Here is a 6,000-nt window from a genome sequence, read left to right as displayed (position 1 = left end):
TCTCTCTCTCTCTCTCTCTCTCTCTCTCTCTCTCTCTCTCTCTCTCTCTCTCTCTCTCTCTCTCTCTTTCCTATTTCTAAAAATTATCGCCACTTTCGTATCGCATGAAAGTCGCGACATTCGATATGACGTCAGGTGTCGGGATGACGTTTGAAATTGCAGTGCCCAGTACGAGAGCGAACGCGTTCACGCTGCACGGGATTGCGAGATGTATCTTCCGCGCGGCGCGGCGCGACGGCGACGCGAGTGTACGACGCTGACGGCGTCGACGTCGACGTCGACGTCGCAAGTAGGTCAGCTGGACTCGTTGCGCGCGGCAGAAGCGTAAGGCGCTGTCCACGACCGCGACCGTTCGTTTCGCTGTTAGCCAGCGCAGCTAGCACGGCCGATTTCGCTGTGGAGCAATGCAACGTTTCACCGATCTCTCGATCTATTTCCCTCGAGATCGAATCGCGCGCGCGCGCGTGAGAGAGCTCGCGTAAAAATCGTGTAAATTGCGGGATATTTTTCTACATATCAATTTATACTCCGCTGCTTAATGAATTTTTCGCGGCCTCGAAATCGATTCTCTTTGACGAGATTCTCTTCACGAGAACGGGAACGAAGATCGGTATCGAAGTCGGATATAAAGGGACAAAGCACAAACTAATTGCCGTTGGAAAGCTTAATTTCGCTAAAATTAGTCGCCGCCAAAATCTGCATGTTACACTGAGAATATTCTCCGAAGACAGGGTGGTCTTCGTCAGGGAGAAATGTGTGAAGCGGTAAAGCAGAGTAAAGAGGAAAATCTCGCAGACGTGGCGCACGGAAAATGCGTGTTTAACGGGATAAATAGGTTATACCTAGGCAGTATCGTATGTACATGTACGGTAATTCTCTCTAGTAATAACTTTAATGCACTATTAACTCTGGCACGCATGGTGTTTCACGTGTGACACACGTTGAAGACGGGATTTTTCGCTCCTGGATACCGCAGGTGCGCAATTCTTGAGTACGCGATTATCCGAAAAAAAAAAAGAAATTCACGCTTCGTGAGATTAACCTCGTCGACGTTCCGTTATCTCTCTTTCGTCGATTGTATACGTGGACGTCACTCGTTCAACTTGTAAATGATGATTTTTCAATAACAATTGCGGTAGTTACTTGTTGCGTAGCGATAGTGATATAATTACACTGTTATTGTCATTTTCTTGTCGTACCGCCGTGATTATTTTACGTTATCCTTGAGACTCGTAATATTTTTTTCATCGTTGTATTGTTATTATTTATATATACTGTGTCTCAATGATGGAAATACCGACAGGTGTATATTTCCCTATCTTTCTCTCTTTCTGTCTCTGTCTCAGTGGAATTTTCCGTCTGCGCGAACAGCAGATGAGATCGAAACGAGGTATCTCAGATCCACCGCGCTATTCTGCAAGAGACATCCTGTACATTAATGTCGAACAATGACAGCTGATAAATTCATGATGGATAATGAAGGAACAACACAGTGTAGATAAAACGGACATGTCATACAACAAATGTAAGAGCTATAACCCTTGGGGGGCTATTAATTATGAATAGTTGTATTACGTTTACATCGCCTGTGTGTGGAACGTGTCGATCGATTGTGGCAGGGAGTCGCGAGGGAACACAGAGCACCATTAGGAAGAATCGGGAAAACCCATAAGAAACGCGCGAGAAAGTAATGGCTCTTCCAAACTTTTCTAAATAGGGTCTCAGCTTCATGGAGATTTATTACGTTCTTCGTGACGCGCATCCGTAAGTCCCGTCGGGTGCGAAGGAAAATATGGATTTTCGTGGATTTTGCAGACCACTTTTTGCGAGATTGCGAGGAATAAACCACCGACAGTTTCTCCCGCGAAAGATCACCGCGGTTAATGAGAATTGACGAATATATATATTAGCCCGATCTAATATTAATGCATTAAAACATGACGGCTCTCATGCCGTGAATGAAAAGTAAAGAAAATTGCACGCTAATGTATCATAGAATAGTATCATCGGAAAATCGATATCGGCGCAACTCTGTGGGAAGAATGACGAAACGAAATTCGCGCGAAATTATCGTATGCGTGTGTGTATTAATAATATATTAACATTGCGCTGTTACCGCGTTGCTAGGAGCACATCTGTTGTTTAACACACATTCATGCATCATAGAATTAACATGTGTAATTGTCTGATTAGCGATCTACATATCATTGTGTTTTGTTTGTCGTTAATATCATAACGATAATTTAATATGCCGCGGCGAAAAGGTTAATCGCAGTTTATGATTAGCGTACTGTAATTGAGAATGAGTAAATACGCTCCGGAAACGATATATCGCCGTTAATAGGGCCTCGATCTGGGGAGTCTGGAATAATCTGATTAAACACGGTTCCGTAGGCGTTGATAATGCAACGAAATTATATTAATTATCGGTATATTTTTTCATTAATTCGACGTCTCTGTCCGGTTCATATCGGTAACTCACATTAGTGACCGAATCGAACTTCTTTAGAGTTCGACGTAAGAAATCTAAACGATCAATTTAAACTTTCTCATACAACTTTATCGAAGAGCAACATCAAAAAGTCTTCATGAACTTGATTTCTAATATCACGGATAAGTACTGAAAAATGCATCTTTTTTTTGCGCAAAATTCGTCGTACTCTATAATAAGATACTAGGTTAAAACTACCCGATGTTGCTGAGCTCCTTATATCTGGAACATCTAAACTTAAATTATCACAAAATGTCAAGGGGATGAAATCAGAAGAAGGAGATGGGCCAGATTTCATATAACCTATTTCCCGCAGGATCTCAGAGAGTAACTATGCACAATTTGGTCCAAATCGGTCAAAGAGTTTAGGAGTTAACAGACAATTAACATATAAACATTCTATTTTATATATACATATGTGTTTGTTTATAAATTGTTATTACAAATATTGCGAGAGATAATTTGTATTTGCTGTTATACAGGGTGTTCTAGTTCGATTTCATAATCTCTCGTGAAAGCGTAAAGCAGATTGAGATGAACACAAAAGTATCGTTTTGCGATATTCGCAATAACTATCGGGACTAATTAAAGATATTAATTAAAAAAGATTTGTAAATGATAACGCTCGATAGGATAGGTAAGCTATAGTAACGTCTGCCGTCACGTATACTTATATATTAGGCCAAACTGAACAAAAGAGTCCTCTACCATTTTACAAGTGACCACGTAGATGTTTAGTTATTAATGAATGAAGATTAGTGCATTATCGCGAAAATCATGCGCGACAATTTTCTTTAATTAATAATTAAAAATCTACACGGTTATCTAAATGGTAGAAGAATTTTTTGCTTGGTTTGACCTAATATACAAGCGGACTTAATATACACGACGGCAGACGTCGCCATTACAACTCATCTACCATATCATGCGTGATTATTCGTATATCTTTTACAATTAATATCTCGATTATAGCGATTTTCACAAAACGGTATCGAACTTTTTTATTCATCTCAATCTATTCTACGTTCTTACGAGAGGTTGTGACATCGAGCTGGAACACCCTGTATAAGTTGCTATACGGGTGTTATCTTGCATTCGGTGATATCTTAACTATTTCGAAATGTCATTCGTGACGACAATTAATAGCGACACGAAGATGCTGTATCTCCTCACGATTTGTCACATGCATAATATTATGTTAGTTTATCGTCGTCACGACTGTCAGTGACGTATCTTATTAATTAAGAATACTGGTATAAATATCATCAACACGATCTCATTATCACAGAAAATCACAAAGGCGTGCATGTAAAGAAATATTTCCCGCAAACTCACATCTCATTACTGCTTTTATCAGCTATAGCTGATTAGCATTACGCACCACATCGGTGAGAATTGAATTTTTACAGTTTTAGAGGAAGAGAAAAGATGAGAAAAAAAAAGATAAAAGCACAGCGCTGTGGACTTTTCCATCCTGGAATGTCACGTTTCAGCATGCCTGGCAAACGACGCGAAGTTAGGACGACGGTTGGATTTACAAATATTCGTCTGTTGTGATTCAGTTCGGCGATCGAACGAGATAAAAAAGTACTCAGCCGACAGATTCACAGTGTTTGAACAACTCGCCCATGAAACGAGATGTTCCATTAAAATTAAAAACTTAATAAAAAAACAAGAAAGGAAACATAAACTTCCGTTGTCTCGTTATTAATACAAAATTTATATAACATTTATATAACATTTTTAATACAAAATACGCGATAGATTTCATTGCCGCTGTCGCAAGTGATTGAGTAAGCGAGAGAAAGACTATAAATGTCGAGGGTTAATCGTCGCAAAATTATATTTAACCATACATGGGAAGTAGCGTTGAACGTGTAATTATTGTTTAATTGAAATTACGAAATAGAATTACGAACCACGCTCACTCTCGTGGTTCTGATTTCTAATGTTTAGAAAGATGACATCGCAGTATTTATATTCTAAAAGACGTCGATAATAGATTGAAAACTATCGATGTTACTATCCCTGTCCTTGCTTGAAACATTATTAATTAATTAATTTTTTCGTTCCATTGCGAAAAAAACTACTATTTGAACTTTGTAAGATAAGTTTTAGGTTGATTCGCAGTTTGTTGCAACACACACATACACATATATATTGATTTCGAAATATCGATTAATAACGGGAGATGCAACAGACATTTTTTTTTCTTTCACATTTTCTTGAATCTCTTTTCTATGTCAATTTTCCAGAAAATTCTATTTCTATTTCTATTTCAATAACATAAAAATATATTCTTCAACTATTTTCTAAAAAAGAAACGATGCAGTCTCTCACATGCGAGATGCATTCTTCGGCAAACTCGCGCGGTCGTCCTTGCCGCGTTACGCCGATTCGATGCACACGCGAAATCGACGTCATAGTGGCTGGATCGTTTAGGAATTTCCGCGCGTGACACGCACACGCGAATGAGACAAGGGGACAAACAGAGAGACAGAGAGAGAGAGCGAGGGAGAGATCAGCGAGATCGCTAGTGGATTCTCTCAGTGCGTAGCTCGCGACGGCGAAAAAACGGCGTGTACCGGAATTTCCACTTTTTTCACCTGTTGAAAATTTCAGCCGATTCCCGGGGGGGATTTTAATAGGCGGTGCCTCGCGTCCAAGTTCTATTTCCAGGTTCCTCCTCGACGCGCGTCAAACCGGCGTGGCGCGCCACGACGCCGCGTTTCCCGAGTTTCCGGCGCCAGCGTCGGTGTGCGTGACGCTCGATATTTTAAGTTCCACCCAGGATACAGGGCGCACTCCCCGCAACCGATTCTCCCTCCCTTCTTCGCTCCTTTCCCCGCTCTCCCCTCCCCACCCTTTCTCTGTCTGTGCCACCGTTTCCCTTTTGCCCTCCTTCGTAATGTTTCACCTACTACTTCATGTTGTCACTTAATCCCAAAAGTCAACGAGAATCGGTCTCCGACGTATTCCTTGCTCCTGCCTCTTCTTATTTCACGAAAATTACCGTAAAACGGTGTAAATATCGTGTGTGTGCTTGCCGCTATTAAAGTTCCTTTTATTTTTACCCCCTTGAGTAACGCGCATTCTCACATTTTCTCATTTTCTCGCTCGAGTTACGTAATAAGAAGCTCCTCATGCTCTCACAAGCCTTTCACCTGCAGAGAGTACAATTTTTTTATTAAAATCGTGGGTTTTCTTTAATGCTTACAAATGTCGAGAGAGATATTTGACAATTGACTTTGACAATGAGAGTATCTGACGATGAAAACTTTTATCTTATTTGTCGAGGAAACTTTTCCAAAAGAGCTAGACTTCGATTAACGACCGATATCTAAGTATCTACTGCTTCAGAACCTTTCTGAAACTTGGACAAGTGCATCTCTCTGTACTCCTTCTTTGACGCAAAAATTTGAAAAAGATGAATTAATCTAACGCGATCGAATTGTAATTGAATCACAACTAGATTTGCTGACTCGATAATTTATGTCGAAAAACATGAA

At 40.3% G+C, this 6,000-nt stretch overlaps 1 protein-coding gene across 2 annotated transcripts in view; it reads left to right on the top strand.

Moving 5' to 3' along the window:
- LOC116850587 (titin homolog) overlaps positions 1 to 6,000 on the top strand; it is a 41,094-nt gene that overhangs the window by 5,323 nt on the left and 29,771 nt on the right. The gene's annotated exons all lie outside the window — the stretch shown is intronic.

The sequence above is a fragment of the Odontomachus brunneus genome, unplaced genomic scaffold (assembly GCF_010583005.1).
Source record: "Odontomachus brunneus isolate Ranch 3 - 2012 unplaced genomic scaffold, Obru_v1 Obru_scaffold_149, whole genome shotgun sequence".
NCBI classification, from domain to species: domain Eukaryota; kingdom Metazoa; phylum Arthropoda; class Insecta; order Hymenoptera; family Formicidae; genus Odontomachus; species Odontomachus brunneus.
The sequence above is the reverse complement of the archived record's forward strand: the minus strand, read 5'-3'. Positions and strand labels throughout refer to the sequence as shown.